This window comes from Brachycentrus maculatus, unplaced genomic scaffold (genome assembly GCF_059751285.1).
Source record: "Brachycentrus maculatus isolate JH-2025_06_01 unplaced genomic scaffold, ASM5975128v1 h1tg000054l, whole genome shotgun sequence".
NCBI classification, from domain to species: domain Eukaryota; kingdom Metazoa; phylum Arthropoda; class Insecta; order Trichoptera; family Brachycentridae; genus Brachycentrus; species Brachycentrus maculatus.
Window position 1 is genome coordinate 17413 of NW_028280808.1, and position 23735 is coordinate 41147.

A 23735-nucleotide genomic window follows, 5' to 3' on the forward strand; every position below is an offset into this window, starting at 1 on the left:
AAAAACCCGACGAAAAACGCCTAAAAGGCGATTTCTGTACTGGGTCAGATCAGACCCACCACCGCTGGGCGCGTTTTGTTTGAGGCCATCGCGCTTTAGGTGTTAATGGACTTACTTTTGATTCTCTAACTTCTTTTATTGGCATTAAAGTAAAACTGAAGTAAGTTTAAAAAAAAACATTTTAACATAATTCCTTTTCTTCTTACAGAGTTTCTGAATTGTAACTTCTACTTTTTATATTTGAATCATTAATTTTGTGGGAACAAAGTGAATGGTGCACTGAAATCAGTTATAGCAAATAAAAACCTATCAGCGGAAGCTAAACTGGCAGTGCACAACGGAGTTCTGGTTCCGACTCTAATGTATGGAAGTGAAACACGGAGTTAGCAAAAGAAGGATGAAAGTAGACTGAATGCAGTCGAAATGCGATCTCTTAGAAGAATGTGCGACAAAACGATGTATGATAGATGTGCGAATAGTGAAATAAGGAAGGAATGCAAAGCTGAGATAAGCACCATCGATAAAATTAAGAAAGGTGTGTTGAGATGGTTTTTACACGTAGAACGAATGAGTGAGGAAAGAACGGTAAAACAAATTTATGAGGCGAATGTTAGTGGTAAAAGAAGTAGAGGAAGACCGAAAAAAACATGGCACGATCAGGTATGCCAAATACTTGAAAGTGGTATGGTTAGGAGTCGTTACAATCGGCGGGTATGTATGAGGAGATGCATGAACGTGGAAGAGGCGAAGAATGTTTGCAAGGACAGAGTGGTGTGGCGCTCTATTCTCTCTGCCTACCCTGCGGGGAAGCGGCGTGATGGTTAGTCAGTTAGTTAGTTAGTTATTTTGTGGTGAGTCATTTTAACAACGTGTTAATTATATTATTTGTATACATATAAACGCTCACCGAGATTTTCATTTATCGGTTTGGATACGTACTCGTCTTTCCGCCAGGACAATCACTAAATCAGGATGCAAAAACAGTTTTCCTTGTATAATACTTGGATCTTAAGGTTAATTTTTTTTCTCACCCTTAAAAATGCGTAAGCTAGTGTTCCGCAAATATTTCATGTTCAAGGTATACATAATAAATTGAGAAATTTCAATAATTTTAATAAGGTGCATATTTACCATATTATGGTAACACATTTACAACATTTTGAGTGTGTCTGTATACTTGTTAACAAATTTGGATTATCTCCAATTATAGGAGTTAATTTTTATATTATTTATTGACATCTCATCAAAGATGAAGGAGAATATGGAAGTCTGGGCACTTAATTCTCCCCAATAGATGTCTCTACTGAAGTTTTAGTTATTCAAGAACAATGTTTCTGAATTGGTTCATATATCGCTCACTCCTTTCAACAACGTCATATATTAAAAAAAAAAACTTGATTTTTCAGGATATCGAGATTGATATATGGAACTTCCAAGAATTTGAGTAGTGAGGTTGTCAATAATGGGTACAACTGGTGAATGTTACACGTGTGTAAAGTTATCACTTAAACCAGCCTATGACGGTCGTCAGCCCCGTAAATACCCTTCTTAAATATTCTTCTTCATCATTGATGAGTTGTCAAATAAGTAGCATATTATGTTTAATGCGAAATGTGAGCCTACTTAACTAAGTACAGGAAATCAAAATTTGGAGCAATTGTGCTATTTTCACAAAACTAGACTTTTTACCGCGGCACACCAACCAATCACTGCGGTACACAAGTGTGCCACGGCACACACTTTGCAGAAAGATAGCATAAGCCATTCGTACAAATTGATACAATACTCATTTGATCGTCAAATACATGAAATATAATCTAGCATGCGCTTCAGGTACCAGTTCAGGTTAATATTATATTTAAAAAAAACATTAGAGTGAAAAATTAAATACATAAACATATTTTGATTCCCCTGGCAATTGAACTTTTAATACTTTAAAGGTGATACCTATGCAAAAATTTGGTTTTAATGATCAAACGAGTGGCAAATTAAGATTGCGTTTAGAAAAAAACTAAAGTCTTTTAGAGTCTAGCTGTTAAACAAGTAAAGATATTTTGAAAAAAAAATCCGTATCGCAAAGATTTATCGATCTTTAAAAATGCATACTAATTGCAGATGTAATCGTATCCATTTGTGTATTTAGGTATGTTCAATATGCGCTGAAATTCGCTTATTATATAAACAGACAGGCGCCAGCACAGCTAGTGGCACAAAAAGTATTTTTAATTAGAAGAACAGCTCTTCAGACATCTAAAAATGAGCAATGCAACAGTCGATGTAGGAACTAGAACCATTTTTTGCCCACGCGACCTTGATATACATTTTGTTGATAAACCTAGTAACACAGGAGCTTACATAGTAACATGTAAATATGTACACTAGTGGTCAATTTTTTAAATGTATTTCTTGAATGTTTTTCGCAGATACTTTGTGGCACATTTTATGAACTTTATAAAATTAAACAACTTTGTTTTAACCACTTTTTTATTATTTGTACACTTTAACCTACCGATTTTAACAAAAACCTTGTCACAATCTGGGTTTATTTAATTCTAATACATTGAAAACATTAAAATACTCATAATTAATTACATTCCCTTACCAAAAATATGAACTTTTTAATAGATTTATATTATCCACTGACACTTCGTGATGGAATTGCATTTTTAATATATTATTAGATTAAAACCAATATTTTTAGCTTTTCCACTTTATTTTTATTTGACCAGTGACCGAGTTTTGTCGTTACAGACAAGTCTGATGATGTCTGTAACGGCGAAACCCGGTCGCTGGTCAAATAAAAATAAAGTGAAAAAGCTAAAAATATTGGTTTTAATCTAATAATATATTAAAAATATGAACATTAAGAATTTAGTTTTTGGTAAGGGAATGTAATTAATTTTGAGTATTTTAATGTTTTAGAATTTGATAAACCCTGATGATGACAAGTTTTTTATTGAAACTGGTAGATTAAAGTGTAGGAATAATATAAAAAAGTGGTTAAAACATAGTTGTTTAATTTTATATTTTATTTAATTTTATTTGGGAATTTTAAAGATTAGTTATATAAATCGAGTCATTCAAAATGAGTTACACAAAGTACTTGTACTATTCCAGTTAAAAAAATCCACAATTGTAAATTTGAAAAAATAATTGAGGATCCCGGGAAAAGGGGAAAAGGAAAAGATTAAAGCTTAAGTCAAAGACAAATCGTATGAAACTAGGGACACACCACTATATAAATGTCACAAGAAATAATGCAAGAAAGCACCTCCCACCAAATCACAATGAACACACTTTTTGGAAACGTACATAGAAAGAACTTTACGATCTAAACACAGAAACACATCAAACAAAACTTAAAACATACCCCCTTTGGTCGAAAGGACTTTGATTATTATGGAATTAAGTTATACATCATGCTTATATCATCTACAAAGTCATTTAATATAGAAACTATAAATAAAAGAGCTATTCATAAATGGATAAAGGAGGTGGGTATATCTGAAATAGATCGCGAAGAAAACAATTTTTTTCATACAGTATTATAAATAAGTATTGTAAAATGTGCCCTTGGCACAGGAAAATCCAGTGAGAGCACATCATTGTGCATTGTATTTTGTAAATATGTGCATGATGAAAAATAAATAAACATGAGTCAATCCGAGAACTACAGATGTCCTCATCAACAGGTAAAAATATAAACTAACTGGCAATAAATAATAAAATATCATAATCAGGATATTGTAGCAACAGGAAGGGGCGGGTTCAGGGGGGGTATTTGGTTCAACGGGAACAATAAAAGCAAGGGTGAGGAATTAAAATGAAACTTTTAAACCTTGCTTTATTTTAATATAAACACAGATTAAAATAACAGCTTTGTAGTTATTTCTACATGAATTTTACTAGCTTAACAAAGTTATATACACAACAAGGCATTTTGTGTATATAACACAGAATTTTTTCTAGCCTCACACCAGTCTGATGATATTGGTAATGATGAAACCCGGTCGCTTGTCAAATAACATTCATGTGGAAAAAACTACATACTTGTTATTTTATTTTATGAAATGCAGTTCCACCTAGAAATGTCGGACAAAACATAAAATTAATATTAACACTTTATTGAAATAATTGTGTATCGATATTTTTTGGTTCTACTGTACCTACCATCTCGATACTCGTTTGCTTTACTAAGGATCTTAGCGGAATTTATATTTGCATAATATATTATTTTTAATTATTTTAAATCTTATTTTCATGCAAATTCACTGCCACCGATATAATTGATTATACTTTATTTCAATTATTATTGTTTTGAACCTTTTGTATTGCAAACATCGAATATCGATAGATACCTATCGGTAGATTTTTTTTAAAGTTCAAGGAAATTAAATGTTTGATTTTAAATCTATTACCAATAGATCATCAATGTGTTGATTATATTAATGTAAAAAAATGGTAAGCTTATTGATAAAGCAATCCTTTAAAAAAATTTTTTGTATAAATATAATATATTTTTATTGATGAATAATTTTTTTTTAATGTTAACATAAATGAAGAAGAATATGGAAGTTTGGGCATACGCGGGGCCGTCAAAGGCTGGTTTAAGTGATCACCTTGCACACGTGTAACATTCATCAATTCTACCCATGATTGACCACCACACTACTCAAATTCTTAGATGTTCTATGTATCCATATGATCTTATTTCGAAACATTGCCCCTGAATCACAATAATTTCAATAATTTCAATTTCATTTTTAATTAATGTTTTATTTAGTAAATATCAAACAACGTAAATGATGCGGAATGCATCGAAACACGTGTCACAGTAGATTTTAAGAAAAAGTGGTATTTACTAAGTAAAACATTTATTAAAAATGGATACATTTTACCACAAAGTGACTGCCAAATCAATTAATGAAATTTCAATTTCGTCAAAAAATAATATGAAAAATAACTCTTATAATTGCAGATAATCCAAATTTGTTAACATGTGTTTAGACACACTCAAAATGTTGTTAATATCTCAATATAAGCTAGTTTAAGTGATTACTTTATGCACGTGTAACATTCACCCTTCAAGCTATGAATTATAACCACATAACTGAAATTGGTCGAACGCATATAAACATCTTATAATTGATACATACTTTCTTAAGTGGGTTCTCGGCAACATCTATGGTTGAGTTTAGTTAGCATTTCATTTAGCAGAGATCCTTATATAAATGTGTGAAAGATTCTTCCCGAATTATTTCATGTACTAGGAGACGCCTGAAAACGTGATTTTTTAAATTTATCAAGCTAATAATTTGACTACATATTTAAAACGTAAAATTTTGAACACGACATTCATATACACTTAACATGTTGTATTTTTATCAATATTACCATATTTATGTATCTAAATTTTTGTAACATTTATAATTTACGAGTTCCTGAATAAATAATTTGATTTTTTATGTGTGCGTCAGATAACAACAATGAAAAATGTAATATAATACATATGATTATATATTTAAGGAAAACGTATATTGCACTCTGCTTTGCATACATCTTTTTAATTTTATTTCTTAGACCTTTCTAAAAAATATGGGAATTTTCGATAATGCCTCACCCATTTAAATGAATATTCAACAAAATCCGTTTGAGAATCCTTTACAACGACCGTCGTGAACATCATAACGTTATTTATTGTACAAATTACCGTTATCTCCTGTTTTATTTGGGTATAATTATAATATAATACGGCTTCGATAAACGACGGTATTATTATATATTTTTTCTATATAGATATTCAAACAAAAGTAGAAGTGATTACATCATTTTGCCGACTTCCAGTGAGTATTATAATAATGTATTCTTGTATGTTTTGTAGTTTATACGAAAGAAAAGGTGCGAAGTTTATGAACTCACTTAAATCACCCATCCTGTTGGACGAGCTATAATAGTATATTAACGCCCATCAGTTGCAGTGTTGACTTACGTGAAAAAACTCGTGATAAACATGCATGTTGTATTTTTTTTTACAATAGAACTAATATAAAAATATATACCTGGATATTTAAATCATTGAAACAATCACTTTTGGATGTAAAGTATTTTATAAAGGCGATTCATTTCGTAAAAAGCATAGTTTATCTGCATATTCCAGTTTATACCATTCCCTCATCCTTTTACTCAGACCCTTACACATTCACACATATACATACCTCAAGTACACTCACACACACCCACCCTCGTATCTCTTTTCTCTCCTAATAAAAAGTATTCATAATATATATATGGAATTATACAATTGACCTTTATTATTGCCAATCCAAATCTTTTTCACAATTTTAATGAATAAACTGTATAATTTCCGAAAAAATAAACAAATCAAACCCCTTTATCCCGATAAAAAAAAAACAGAAAAACTTTTTTTCATTTTAATGACAATATTCTGTTTATTTTTATTTTTTAAAACATCATTCTTCGCCCTTCATTTCAACTACTACTAAAAAACACATTAATCTTCCTTTATTTATTAAAAATTATTTCTACATACAAAACTTGTACGTATATACTTTATTTTGATAATAAATCACTATATTTAGACTGGGATACTATATCTAAACTACTTTACTAATCTCCTTGAACAAAAATTATAAGTCTAAATTAAAATCAAACAACCATTTGATTTGTTTTTTTAGACTGAGATACTAATATATTAGTTACTATAACTCCATAAACTAAAATTCTGCGTCTAAATTATCACGAAATACAAATAAAAAACAAGGAAAAATTGTGTATTTAGACTGAGATACAATAAATAGACTTAGTATCATAAGGGTTGAAATCACAGTTCATTTACTTACTTAAAAACTACAATATTGTTTTATGGATATTTTTTTCACATACTTATAGCACTTGTGCAGTTTATGTACGACATTTTGAGTGGTCACACATATTATTATGTAGCATGCATATTTACGGAAGATATGCCAACTGCGATCTGTGTTTTATTTGACTATTGTTTGCTAAACTGCAATAAAAACATGCTTTAATGGGCTGAATATTTCTTTTTTTCCATTAATACATCTGCGAAATAACGTATCAAGACTTCTAGCGTAATATGTCACACATTATGTGGGAGAGGATATTGTGTTTCGATAGTAATATGTTGGACAGATGTGGGATGTAACGCGAAACTAGACCGAAAATAAGCGATCCAAGACACTTGGTAAAAAGAAATACATAAAAAATACCTCATTAACTGCAAAACGAGCGAAATTGGAAAAGATTCTCAATTCGTGCTACACTTAAAGAAAGGTTTTTGAGAAAATTTTCCGTGAGTTTTGGAAACATGACATAAAAAAAAACCTACAATATTTTTGTTGTTGATGGGATTTGCATGAATGATTTATAGCTTATTATGTAAAAAGTTAAAAGATCATTAAGTGGAACTTTGTTTCATCTAACGAATTTTTTGTTTATTTTAATCTTTGTTGGGAACAGGAAGATAATCTAGTGTGGGCCAATCAGGAACTTCTCAGAATTTACTCATTGCTGGGAAGAAACCAAGTAAAACTCCTCAGGAGAAGCCGGACTGTTGACTGTCGTCAACAGGCCTTCCGTTCCACTAGAAGAAGGTTCGGCATTCTTTGTTCTAGTTTCGTTTATGGTACCTATGTCCTTCACTATTTTTATCACGTATGATACCATCTTCAAGTGTCATACATACTTTATAAATACCATACATTATCACTTTCTAAATAAGCCGCCATTTTAGCTGTTGTTTGTAATTGTAAATGCGTTTCTAGGAGTGAGTTTCTTAAAAACATGTAATCTATTCTTCATAAGGTTTTGTATGTTATGCATAACGACATTGTTTTTTAATGTGTGCAAAACTCAAGGTTATTCCCAACACGCAAGCTTGCACTGACATACAATGTGTCTAGAATTTTTTTTTTAATATGTGCACGTATAAATTGAACAGATTTATTTAATGAGTGGACAATGATACAGTGGGTTTATAAGTAAATCAATGACATCTGATTGACGTAAATGAAGCAGTCTTATTTTGACGCCTTAATATAGAAAACTACAATCGCCTATTTTTTGTTTGTTTTACCATTCCTTCTTCACAAATTTGTTCCACATGCCCAAACCATCTCAATACGACTTTCTTAGTTTGATAGATAATGCTTATATCAGCCTTGCATTATTTCCTTGTATCACCATTCGAACATCTATCATTCATTGTTTTGACGCACATTCGTCTGAGAGATCGTATAATGTTTGCATTCAGTCTACTTTCAACCTTTTATCCCAACTTGATGCGTACTCCCAACATTAGGGTTGACAAACAAAAAAATGAAATAATAATAAACTATACATAAAAGGAAATAATTTGGGGATGTACTCACAAATAAACAAATCAGTACGCAACCACCTGCGAAAAGAAAAAAGAAAAAAAACGCGTAGAAAAATTATCATTTAACTCTTTGCCTTTCAAAAACTTTTCTTTTCAAAACCATAAATGTATTTATTTCGAAAAAAACTTTTTTTTAAAAACGAAAACGGTATTTTAAACAAACTTTTCAATTGCATTAAATGTTTGTTACCTGGGTTTATAGAGAATTAAATTGCGGGCTAATGATTATCCCGCCTGAAGAAGCCTGGATAGGATAATTTAAATCTTATCACTCAATCAACCAGTGTATAAATTTAGTTTCGTTGCGTATTTCGTATTTCCAGCTCCTAATATATCGCTTACTCATTTTAACAACGTTATAAATCAAAAAACTTTTCAGGAGATCGTTTTTAAAGTTTAAAAATATAATAAATTGTATTAAAAATAAATATCAAACCATTTGATGAACTTTTTAATGTGCAAATGATCTTTTAAGGTAAAACCTGAATGTTTTTTCTCCATTTGAAAAATACATAGTTTATTTAAAAAAATAATTAAATAATACCTTATCCTTAAAATGCCCTGTAGCGGGTAAATATTAAGTTAAAAATTTGCCGCTTTTGCTGGGACTAAATTACTAAAAATGTAAATTGCTGTAAATTTTTAGTGCATTCCGAAAACATGATCAACCGAAAATTGACGATTTTTGACATATGCCGTTGTTGACAGGAGTGAGTGATATGTGAAAAATTTTACATCAAAAACTCAAGTTGGAAAAAACAAAACTGTATGCAAAATAAACTGCGTAAATTCGCCGAATTCATGCACCTATTGTGTGTGAATGTATGTGTATAAATATTTTCCAAACATTATGATCATACACGCCTATAAATTTGGATGTCCGCTGTCGAGTGTCCGCGGTGATGTAACGGTCGGCCTTGCGAGAGACCACGCTTCGATTTGCTCGGGAGACATTTGCATATAAAACCGATTTCAGCTTAATTGATTATTGGGTCTATTCTATAAAAGTTGTAAAGATTTAATATTTAACATAACGAAAAACGGTCGAAAAAGGTATCCCCATTGTGTCGTTATTGCGCCATAAATATCCGTAATTTTTTAGTACAGGTATCGCGTAAAAAAAAATACATAAAAAATTGTTGAATTGGAAAAATAAGTCAAATTGTGTCAATTAATTTACATATCAAATCTTAAAATCAAATACTGATTTTTAAAGTCTACTCAATTGTATTTTATTATTAAAAACAAATTGAGAAAGTGAAGAAATTATGTGTAGATTATTTAAAATAGAAAAAACAAATTTCAACACATTGTTGTTGGATTTTTTTAACGAGTCTATTTTATAGAAATGTGTAGTAAAATAACAAATAAACATATAATAATATCACAGTTTTCAACCCCTGCCTTGTTGTGTAAATAAAACAAAAATTTGTCTATCCTCCCACTTGTCAGATGATGTCGGTAACGAAGAAACCCGGTTAAATAAAATATCAATTGCACTTGTGTACATAAATATGGAAAAAAATTCATAACTTGTTTTTTTATTACATCTATGTATATAATGCAGTTCCACCCAAAAATGTCAGAACAAAACTTAAATCTTATATTCAAATATTTCAATTTCATGTTATTTTAGTAAGCCTCAGCGGCTCCTTATTACAAAAGGTATGAATTTGCGGTAGAGTGGGTTTTGATTGATTTTGACTGATAGTGACCACTATAATGTCTTCTCCATGTTATAATGGATAAATTTAAACGTTGTGTTTCACTCTCTCTTGCTGCTCGCTGATAGTGTTTGAAGGAGACGTGTATTTACCAGTGCTTGCTATTTGTTATTTTATTATGATTTTATGTTTTAAGACTATTTGTTATAATACTTTTTGTCTCTATATTAGTGTATTCATTAGTGTAATTTTATATTAGATAGTGTATATATGGATCATTTTAAAGGCTTAAGCCGTTCAATAAATAAATAAATACAATAAATACCACAGACCGACTACAATTTCTTTAAACATAGCGAAATGGATTGCGTTTATACTGATTTTTCGCACATGGATACAAAATAATGGTAGTTCACCAAAAATTACATAATGTCTTTAACTGGTTGTAACAGGTGATATGAATCTGGCTAATCACATGTTTTTTATAGTTGGGACTTTGCGATTAAAATATTTGTGAATACTGCTATAAGTCTGACTCGCATTCACAAATATTAGCTGTTTTTTCAACTAACAAAAAAAAACAAAAACAGATTCTACTTTCGTTTACAGAAATTCGTTTGTAAAATATGGTAAGTATGTTGTGTGTAGTTTATTTTAAATTGATAATTTATTTCTTGTCGCTTTCAGGCAGATGCGCCTGCCGCTCTTGATTAAATATAAATAATTCATCGAGAAGTTGATTTCAAAAATGTTTATTTATTTGTATTATTTTTTGACATCTCATCAAACATGAAGAAGGATATGGAAGTCTGGGCATTTACGGGGCTGACGACCGTCAAAGGCTGTTTAAGTGATCACTTTACACACATGTAATATTCACCAATTCTACCCATTATTGACAACCACACTACTCAAATTCTTGGAAGTTCTATATATATGAACCAATTTAGAAACCTTGTTCATGAATCACTAGAACTTTACTAGAGACATCTATTGGTGAGATGTAAAGAAGCTTTTTATTAAAAAGTAAAAAAGTAAAAGCTTCTTATTATTTACAGTTATTTTCATATTATTTTTTGACATCTCATCAAACATGAAGAAGAATATGGAAGTCTGGGCATTTACGGGGCTGACGACCGTCAAAGGCTGTTTAAGTGATCACTTTACACACGTGTAACATTCACCAATTCTACTTATTACTGACAACCACACTAATCAATCGTGTGTGTGATTATACTACAATCCAGGATTCGGACCTCACATACTAATAAAAGAATTTCTGCTAAATAAAAAGCTTCTTTTCATTCCACCAATAGATGTCTCTAGTGAAGTTCTAGTGATTCAAGAATAATGATTCAAAATTTATTCATATATATAGAACTTCCAAGAATTTGAGTAGTGTGGTTGTCAATAATGGGTAGAATTGGTGAATGTTACAGTGTATAAAGTGATCACTTAAACCAGCCTATGACAGTCGTCAGCCCCGTAAATACCCAGACTTTCATTTCTTTGCAGAACAAAGTAGATAGTTGAACTAGTAAAGACGCATTAAGACGCGTAATGCATTGAACAAATTACGTCATTCATTCATAAATGGGAGCGTCCCCCGCTATTTTTAGCAACAGCTGAGATCTTAGACCTTTAACAAAAACATAAAAAAGTGTACTGGGTCGGGTTGCATCGTTCGTTGACTAAACAAATTGAGATAATCGTTTGAATAAATAGTCATTATCATTATGCCTTGGAACATGATTGAATCTGTTTTTTTCGTCAGCTAAAGAATTCATAATTCGTTTTTTTTTTAATGAATAAGTTCATGTATTAAACAGTAGTATAAATTGTTATGTACTTATTATCCACAATAATTCTTTTGAAATCGCAAATATATAATATTTATAAATATTAATACGAAAACAACTTTTATTGATTCGGCAGTCACTTTGTGGTAATATCTATCCATTTTTAATAAAAGCTTTACTTGGTACATGCCAGTATTTTTTTTAGTGGTTTTCCAAGTAAAAGTTAAAAAATTTTAATTTTAATTTTAATTTTCATAGCAGAGCAATAAAATTTTTTATAATGTTATGTTTGCAGATTTATTAAAAAATTGCATAATATCATGTATTGTATTATTATTTTATATTTTTATGATATTCAAGTTCCCATGCATACAATAAAGATGTAAGAGAAACACGTGTCGGGATTGCATATAAAGACATGAGCTCCTGCCGTAAAAACGTTGCAAGATCCAAATTCAATATGTACGAGTATATTTTTTAAGTCGATAAGTTTCCGTATGTGCTTAGATAATTTGACAAATAATGAACTGACTTATTTTATTTTAAATATTCTATAGTTTGATAATTTGAGAGTATTCTCAAAACATAAAATTCGTATATCTTGAGATGTATTTGAAGGGGTTGTTTGAAAGCTTCGTAAAGTTATTTCGTTGCTAAAATATTATAAAATAATTGGATGGAATAAGGTATGACATGAAGGATATGATAAAACAAAATTAAAGACTCAAATGCATCCCCGGTAAAATAGAATTTTTTGATTTGTGACATTCTAGTCTCAAATGAGCTAAGCGTTTTTAATAAACATAGCTTGCTAATACAGTGAAATAAGTAAGTTCATTAAAAAATAAATATTTGTTGCTAGAAAATGTTAAATTCTCATATTTTAAATTCTCATATTTTAATCGTTTAAATGGGTAACTTTGGACACTTTTACAACGCAATATATTTAAAATTCAAATCATGAATTTAACAAGTTTGTAATTACAACAATAAAAAGTTAAATATTTGTAATTTTCTAGGTTAAATTAGTATCTTTGGATAATTTTTAAACACAATAAACATCAAATTCAGGTAGGTATACGATATAAACATAGTAAATTCCGCACCGACTGGTCAACCTCCCGCGCTATACCTACCCGGTATACCTACCCACAAACCCAAAGTCCTAAGGAGGAACACCAAAAAAAATAAAAACTTTTATCGGACTATAAAAAATATGTCGGATACAGCGTTTCTCGCATGAGGGTGCGTTGCTTTTGTCTGTTTACACTTCAATATTCATGCTAAACATGTATTTTACAGCATCTGAGTTTAGCGTGTTGCGTATTTACTGCTCTGGCACGACCGTGCTTGTATCCACTAATCTCTAGGAAGTTCCAATTAGTTTAATATTTATTGTATCCCCGTACAAAACCAATTACGTATTATGATTTTGGTTTCGGTCGCATCACGAAACTACAATAAAGTTATTTGTCCATAAATTCGTGTATTCTATGTTTTACAAGGCACTTTTATTAAGTAGGCACTTCCTATTACCCGTTTCGTATCGCTTCTTACCGAGACCGAGGAAAACTTGGCATATCAAGTGTTTTAAATACGTGAAAGTGGTCAGGTAGTCAAGAGTCGAAACAATCGGCTGTATATAAGGAGATTCATGAATGTGATAGAGGCGAGGAATGTCTATAGGTTAAAGATTTAGTTAATTTTATATTTTATATTTTGTAGGTAAAACAGGACTGATGGAGCGGACGTTGCTGTGTTATTCCTAAAGGTTTATGTTTGATCGAAGGTGTTTTCTTTGTATGATATGCTGTATTGTGTATTTGTCTTTCTATGTCGTGGTAAGGACTTTATGCTAGGTCATGGGTGGCCAACATTTTCAGTAGCCGGGCCAGATTTTAGAAATGAGATTTCCTACCAGGCCGTAAAACAACATTTATTTTATTATTCAAAGCAAAAAAGGTAGATATTGGGTACTTTTTGCTTAATTGCATGTTTAATCTCGTAATGCCGTTTAATGTTGTACATTTTCAAGATAGAAACAGAATCATTGCATATCAGGTATGTCGGTTTTGCGTTAAATTCCACGAAAAAATAGTTTATAGTCCATCTGTCTTAAAAACTTCTCAGTTCTTCTGTTACTCTTCTCTTCTTTAGTCCAACGTCTTTACTACTTGACGCCATTATGGGCCTTGAAATTGCCAGGATAGTGAATACTCCTAATGGGATACTATACGAACTACGCATGATGAAATGTTCATTTGGTGGTTTTGTGTACACTAAAGGAAATAAATGTGTGATTTGCTGTTTCAGCACATAGTGTTGTGCGTTTGAGGTTATCGAGGCGCCTGTATACTGGCCAAATCTCGAGTTGGTATTGAATCTAGCTGACTAGCTGAACTAACTAAATATTCATCCCTTTCACTGCCTACACTGAGGCACTACTAGAAACAAAGTGATGGTTTTACAAACTTATATTTATTTAGTTGAGCAGTGAAAGGAAAATTATAAGTTTTTAAATTTAAATTCATAGTAAAATCTGGATATTTTTATCTTAAATATTTTCTTTATTGTTTCGGCATTAGCTTTGTGGTAAGATATGTTACAATAATTAAAGAAAACACTTCGTTTTTTACCACTTGAGTTTTATTATAGACTACATGTTTCAGAAGTTAAACTTCCATCATTCAGGTCTGTATAATAACTAATGTATGTTATTATACAGACCTGAATGATGGAAGTTTAACTTCTGAAACATGTAGTCTATAATAAAACTTAAGTGGTAAAAAACGAAGTGTTTTCTTTAATTATTGTTAAATATTTTCTAAAATTTTTATAACTTTGTTCATTAAAAAATGATTCGCAAGAGAGGTCTGTCAGAAGCCTTCTGGATCAGATTCGGAAATACGTTTGGGAGAGCTTTCAATGTTAAAATAGATACAGCTCTTTGTACTCATAAACACAAGTTAAGTACATCGTTAAGTATGTCTTTAATATTAATGCATACCGTGTACTTTTCATTCTTCGTTTGATTTAACGCTGCATAATGCATAACTCATTATGTATTAGGTAATTGTTTAATGACTCTAGCATAATGCAGACATGTTGGTACTCTTTTTTGATGGTGAATTCATTACAAAAAAAAACATCATTTCAATCCTACAGAAAAAAGTGTTTTTTTATGATTCCTAATGAGGAAGTTAAGCGAATATAATTTTAAATATATATATATAAATATTTTTTTTTAAATGCCCACATTTTGAGTGTGTCCAAATATTTGTTCACGAATCTGGATTTTATCCATTCACGAGTTATTTTTATCTATTTTTTGACATCACAACATAGATGAAGAAGAATATGAAGGTCTGGGTATTCACAGAGTGTATGACCTGTCATTGGGCTGGTTAAATGATTACTTTATACACGTGTACCATCCATAATTCTACCCATGATTGACAACCACACTTCTCAAATTTTTGGAACTCATACATATTTAAATCTCATGTCGATATATGTATGAGTTCTTCATGTTACCTTGTAGTTATTGATACTGTCGTGAACTCAAACATGTAGCGACATGAGATTTGTGATATATGTATGAAAACTAACTTACTTACCAACTAACCTTCATGCCGTTTCAGGGCTTATGACCTGTCATAAGTTAAGTGATCACTTTACACACGAACAACATATGCAACAGTATGTAGAAATAATCCGTGTGGTTTGGATTTCGCAAACATCAAAAAAAAAGAATTTCTGCTTAATAAAAGCCTTCTCAATCCAACACAGATGGGTGTTGTGAACTCAAATGAATCGTGTCATGAGATTAATAATGTATCTAGTAGTTCTAAAAGTTTGAGAAGTGTGGTTGTCAACCATGGGTAGAATGGTAAATGTTGCACGTGTGTAAAGTGATCACTTAACCAGCCGATGACAGGAAGTAAGTCCTTTAAATACTTACACTTCAATATTATTCTTCATCTATGTTGACATGTCAAAAATATGTATTAAAATATAAGACCATAAAATAATCCCTGTTCGGATCTTGCATCCAAATAAAAGTTTCTCTGGTAAATAATAGCTTTCTTTATCCAATCAGAGATGGCTGTTATGAACTAAATCATGGAACGTCATGAGATTGATCATATATGTATGACTTCCAAATTCGAGTAGTGTGGTGGTCATTTTATTCAAAACATTTTGTGTGTGTCTAATTTTTGTTATTGTTTAGTATGGTTGTCAATTATGGCTAGAATGGTGAATATTACACGTGTATAAAGTGACCACTTAACCAGCATATGACATTGATATTCTTCTTCATCTATGTTGAGATGTCAAAAATGTAAAATTAATCAATTTAAAAAAAAAGATTTATCTATGTATAAAAACTGAACATATCGACGAAACAGCAGTAAATTAATGTTGCAGTCTTATAAATATCTTTGATGTATTATTAAATTAATAATTATAGAAATGATAAACGATCTGATAGAAGAACGTTTCAAAATGCATTGTTTTAATAATTTATTCCTATGAAAACGACAAGTCATGGCATGCAATTCTTCATATCCCATGGCTGCCATACTAAATCACTCGGGGACAGTAATTTAGCTGAATTAAGTAAGCTTCTGATGATATAACGAAATAAATCGCGAAAATAGGGACACGACACTACTAAATTTTGTCGTCCAAGCCAGTGACATTTTAAACAATCGCCTTTCACAATTAATCAAATTTAAATTAATTATTACGTGTTAAATTTGTAACAAATTAACATTTTTTTAACCGTAGCCATCAGTTATTTTATTTATTTAATGTCTTATAATATCAATTTGAATATTCTTACATCTCGAATGAGGTAAGCTTACATCCAAAATTGTTGTGTGAAGTCTGTGAATTATACCTGCAATAATAAAAAGCCTATCAAATGAAATTAACTAAGAGGTATAAGTAAGCTCTATTTCATGATTTTTTCAAAATATTAGGTTCTCTTTATTGTGTATTTCGGTGAAAATAACATTTTTAATATAGCAGTGATTAAAACACAGCGATTTAAAAAAGCTCAAGTTCTCGTAACAAAGGAATTTTACTATACATGAAGTAAAAAAAAGAAAATGGTAGTTGAATATTTTATATTTTTTATTAATTGATTCGGAAGTCACTTTGTGATAATATCTATCTATTTTTCTTTAAAATTTTACTTGGTATATACCACTTATTCTTCAAATCCATTATGACACGTGTTTCAACGCATTCCGCATCATTTACACTTATAAAAAATTAAATAACAGAAATTTAAACATAATACATATAATATTTAACCAATTATTAACAATATGACAGTGACTCAAGCCTCCTTTATTGGCCATGTTCCTACTGAGATAAAAAAATGAATAAAAAAATGAAATAAATGATATTCGCATGTGAAGAGAATGGAACCATCCAGACTCCTACACACTGCATTGTAGGGCTAACTCCAAGGTAGACAAACAAAGATATGGATGGAGGCTAATCCCTCTTAAAAGCAGTCTTCAAGGCCTACACCAAGAAGGAGAGGGAAAAAAAAAGAAAAACAGTTCCTACCCCCTCTTCATTTTTCAACATCCCAAAGATACAATTCTAAAATTTAGACTTTGCTTCAGATACGGTGTTTTAAATGCATTGAATTATTATTATTATTAAAACCCTTATCCGCACCCCAATGGTGCATAGGGCACTGCGTCATATAAACGCAATGTTATCTTGATCGTTTACACATGAAGGAAAGGTGATCAGCCCTCCGCTTCAGGTACCAGTCCAGGGTAATATTGAATAAATATGACAGTGAAAAAATCACTTGTATTTATTTTACCCCCCTTGGGAATCAAACCCGGGACCTCCAGAACGGTAGCCGAGCGTGCTGACCATTACACTACGGAGGCGGACAGAATTACGGCATTGAATTACGTGTCACAATAGATTTTAAGAAATAAGTGGTATTCAATCAAGAAAAAAATAAATTAAGAATATTTGCTCATGTTAAAGATTATGTAATTTACGAAACGGTGTAATTAATATTCATCAACGATATATTTTAGGTAATTTATTAGATTGATATTTTCTCATTAATCCATTAGGTATTGAGGTCAGTTAGGAAGAATAGACGACAGTCGTGCTGTAAGCCGAAAAGTGTCGTGTTCTCACATCACCTTAACATTTTATTTTGGTCCACAGTGAACGCTATTTGACAACTTTCGAGAACCTTTGTCCTTGTTTCTAAGTAGCCTTAATAAAGCGTTTTTTTAGAACTTAAAATTGTATCTAACATGTTTCAAATATACTACTACTACTACTACTACCATCACGCCGTATCACTGAAGGGGTAGGCAGAAAGGAAGGAACGCCACACTCTTCTGTCCTGACATACACTCCTCGCCTCCTTCACATACATACATCTAGTCATACATCGCTCACTCCTTTCAAGAACATTATAAATCAAAAAACTTGATTTCTTAGGATAACGTTTTTAAAGTTTAAAAATATAATACGATGTATAAAAAATAAATATCAAGCCACTTATTGAACTTTTTACTGTGCAACAGATCGTTTTAGGTAAAACCTGAAGGTTTTTTCTCCATTTGAAAAATAATTGGTATATTTAAAAAAAATAAACAATACCTTTTCTTCAAAATGCAAAAACAACACTTTCTGCCCTGTAGAGGGTAAATATTAAGTTAAAAATATACTACTTTTGCTGGGATATAGTACATTTTTGGGGCATTCCGTAAACATGCACAACTGAAAGTTGACGATTTTTTATTTATGACGTTCTTGAAAGGAGTGAGCGACATGTTCTCCAATTACGCACACTTTTGACACCACCAGATTTTAGGTTCTGATTGATCTATTCGTGCCAAGTCTTTTTCTCGTTCTGTTTTCTCGCTCACATTCGCCACATATGTTTTCTTAGTCATTCTCTCGCTATCCATATCCACATGCCCCTACCACCTTAATGTACTCTTCCTAATCTTTTCAATTCTTGCTTACTTGCCTTACATTCATTTCTTCGTTTTTAATTCTGTCATACAATGATATTCCACACATTCGTTTGAGTGAGCGCATTTCAACAGCGTTCACTCTGCTTTCATTCTTCTTTTACCAGTTCCATGTTCGCTTCCATACATTAGTGTACCAGCACGCCGTTGTGAACCGCTAGCTTGGCTTCTATGAACACATTTTATTTGCAATCACTCATTTCAAAGCACCATTTATTCTTTTCCCTGCATTAAATATTTAAGAAATGTAATTTAATTTTACTTGGTATATGGTTTTACGTTATAATAGTGGTATTTTCCAAGTAAAACTTAGAAAAAAAGTGGATAAATACTAACACAAAGTGCAGTTTATGCAGAGTGAAAAAGCAATGAATAAATTGTTTGTACGAGTATTGAGAAAAAAAAACTTTATCAAAATGCTATAAAACTTTAAATAAAATGCTAAAAACTTTATAAAAATTTCACATACTTATGTAATATGTAATACTTAAATTGTAATCTTTACGCAGAGTGAAAAAAACAATGAATACATTGTCAGTACGAATTTTGAGAAAAAAACTTTATAAAAATGCAATAATTTATATTGAAATATTCGCAAATGTCACCGGTAAGTTTGCATCTATGAATAACGGCGAAGGCTGTTGCATCAATAAGGATGTTCCCCTCGCGTTTATGAATTCAAACAAGAACCTATCAATCTCGAAATCGACATATGAATCCATTAATAAATTTAAAACCACACGTCGGTAGTTCATCAATAGTTTCGGGCCGTGTCGTCGCCGCCTGTCAACATTTCCTCGACTGCCAGCGACTTCTATCTGTGGGTGATGTCCCCCATTACCGTACTCTGTTAGTCGCAAAAAATACTAAAAATATATTTTTTCTAGATTAAAGTATTATAAAAAATATATATATGGGAGATTTGTATCCAAAATTACTCACTCAAAACTTGAACAGGAGAAAAACATTAATGTAATTTTTAATTTTTAATTAATGATTTACTAAGTAAATACTACTGCAATACGTGTTTCGATGCATTCAGATTTTAAGAAATAGTGGTATGTACTAAGTAAAATATTAATTAAAAATTGATAGATTTTACTACAAAGTTACTGCTGAATCAATTAATGAAGTTATTTTTTATAGCTGATTAGAATGTAATTGTAGGGTGTTTTTTTAGAGGTATACACATTTGAATTGATGGTGGTACCTGCCGTGTGGTATGTTGCGCCATACAGTTGAAACCACAGCTCTATCACATCAATGTCATTCAATCGAGGTACGAAGAAGTTAGTATTCATAGTTTTTGTGGCACTCTTCATTGACCGTAACATTCTGGCCGGCTTGGTCTTAAAACAAATATGGGCCAATGATTCCACCTGCCCATAAAGCACACTAAACAGTAACTTTTAATGGATATAAGGAAATCTTGACAAAGGCTTCGGTGTTTTCTTCTTTACAAATTCGGCAATTCTGCTTATCGACATACAAAGCTATGTATTGCCTTGAAAAAGGCACATTTCAAAATTTAGCATAGAAAAAGAGGATCAAGCTGAATATTGTTTTTGGCCCATTCACCGAAACTACGAGGCACATAATGGTCATTCAATCCATTCATGGTTAAATGGTAAATGTACTTAGTGAAAATTAACTCTCATCTGTCAAATTGACAGTCTGTAAAAATACTGTTGATTTGACAGTTGATTTGATTTGATTTGACAGGAATACATAAATGAAAGCAGTAAGGAGTTAAATTAATACTTTGTTGTATCATTAATTAAGTGCAAATAATTAATACAGTTTCATACACACATATATGTGTGTGTCTTGTGAAGAAAAAAATAAACCAGATAAGAATACGACATAGAACTTAAGGACTACTATAGTAGTGAGGATATGCTATTGGAATCAAAATATATATTCAGTGTATATATCACAATCACCAGTCTTTAATTTGCATGAAGTATGACGGTGATAGGACCGTTTGCCGTGTATTATATTTTATTTTCCCACATTGAGCGGGCACGCTACGCAATAAAGTTTAATTAGTCGCAAATTCAAGGGAGGAACCGAATTATGCGCGTTAAGAAACGAACAAGTGGAAAATGTCCGCCAATCAGGAAGGGGCACGGAGATATTTCACGATATAAATCTTGCATTTGGTTACCATTGTTGGCTACTCTCTCCATTAAATCATCCAAAAGTTAGAGAAAATTATTTCAAATGTTAAAGAATTGTTTCGAAAGGTATCAATCATCAGAAGCAGTGACTTATTTAACCAACTTATGATAATATAAAATATAAATATTAGTGCAAACTTTATTTGTCAAAAAAAAGTTTAAAAGTATCAATAAATCAATAAATAATAATAATTAAAATGTAACTTTGTTTTAAAAAAAGTTATTGTGATTTCAAATGGAAAATCACAAAGTAAGTGCTTAAAATATAAATTATAATAAATAATAACTTTTCAATTTATATTATAGGCGTCCCATCCTAAGATGCATTTATCGTTTATAAATAAAGAAGATGGAAACTTAAGCATCCCAAGATTGGATCAACAAGGAATTTGTCTGGCTTTATTGATAACTTTACACATTTATGTAACATTCATCATTGTGCCCATTATTGGAATATGCATATAGGCACTGTTGTTGGATTCCTTTCGTAAATTTAAAGATAAAAATATTTATTTACAAGACTTTAAAAATGGTTTTGACACGCATGGCCGAATGTTGCAACATATTTCAGATCTACTCTCTTCCGTTTTCCATTTATGAATAGCATATTTATACTTATGGATAGTAAAATCAGGTTGTACGACTTTGTTGTTAGTGGTTGCGTATAATTATCAATGTTTTTGTGATGAGAAGATACTCGTATATGTGTTGATTTTAACTAATTTTATTAACATTCTGGTAAAAAAATAAATAAGTTATTTGATGTGTTTCTGTGTGCATTTTGCAGTTCTATGTACGTTACTTTAATGTGTGTACGTTACCATTATTGAAATTTGTGTGCTTTTATAGTAGATGTTTTGTTGTGTTGTGTAAGACAATTTTTTTAATGCATTATTTAAGCATTGTTTCAGCTAATAGTTGTTTGACTGTCATAAGATGTATTTTTTTCAATATTTTCTCTATGGTAGTTTGTCTCGGAATTTATTATTATCAAAACTAATTCGTGAACAACAATTACACTATTTAATAATGTATTACTCGTGCCACCCCAACCTGTGTTTTGTTTGATACGTTTCTGTGCTTTGAGTCTTGCAGTTCTGCGTACTTTTGTGCGTCTAGATGCGGAGAAAGTCGAGTGCGGGCCGCTACGATTTTTTCCAACCGCCATTACGGTGCAAGTATTCGTGATATTCCACCATTAAAATATATGGCACTGCATTTGCCGACGTCTTTCGGATGGCCTAGAATTCCTTGCTGACGCTGCTACAACGACGGATTACAATATAAGACATTTGGTCATCTTGTGTTTTTTGGCTACAAATTACTTAAGTACGCTTCTGCTGTACTTACCGCCGGATTCAACAAAAAGCTATACCTATTTAATTAAAGTGTGCTTTTTCAACAACACTTGCACATTAATTTAATATAAATGTTCAATTCATGAACAATTGATTCGACAGGCGCCGTGGCGTAGTTAGGTAGACGCTTGACTACAAAACAATTTGATTCGATTCGCGCTAATTGCAAAATAAATTCAAGAAAGATTTCTTTTCAATTGGTCTGGGTGTTTGTGACGTATTTTTCACATTAACCTTCCCTATTCTTACTATTCTACCATACGAGGCTTATAAAACAGGCTTTGCGGGTTGCTTCTTTAAAAAAAACTCTCAGACGAAAAGGCGCCAAAACGATTATGATGCTCGAATTCTGATATGCTTCCAAAAAAATTATGGATGTTACATAAAGATAACTTGATTTGAAGGCATGGCTTAGATGCCGTTATCCATGATAGAGGACCTACAACCTGAGGACGAGGAGAGCTGTTCCCAACAGTCTACAAAGACGATAAGTTGGGATGGAGCCAGCAAGGAGAAGTTCGAATGGTGATATAAGGAATGGATGCAAGGTTGAAATAAGCTTTATCGATGAATTTCAGAAATGTGTGTTGAGATGGTTTTAGCATGTGAACCGAATGAATTAAGAAGGAACAGTAAAAAAAAATATGAGGCAAATGTGGCAGGTAATAAAAGCAGAGGAAGACCGAGGAAAACTTGGCATGATCAAGTATTTCAAATACTTGAAAGTCAGATAATCGGCGGGTATGTATGTGGAGATGCATGAATATGAAAGGGGCTTGCAAAGGCAGATTGGTGTGGCATTTTATTCTCTCTACCTACCCCTAAGGGGAAGCGGTGTGATACAAAATTTCCAATATTTTGTCATTTTCTTACAAATTTCAAGTAAGGGAAATTCTATGATTTGTTTAATAAATTCATTTGTAAATTCCTCTTTATAGTATTAACTAATATTTTATAATAAAACTATACGTCTCTTTCTCATAAAGTAATAAAAGATCATTATTCGGGAAGGTTAGCCTATCAAATAAACTCGAATAATGGCGAAATTATACTCTTTTTCTACTTCTATCGACAGCAAAAAAGGGTGAAAAGAGCCGTATTTCCGGGTTCTTCATACCTTCAAACACATTTTCAACGACTTAAATCATCGAGTGATTGATGAATGATAGAATTTAAAAACGTTTTATAAAAACTTTTATGGACCTTTTGAATTTTGTCACTTCCTTTTCATTATCTGTTTATTATATAATTATATTAAAAGCTCCAGGTGAAATGAATATT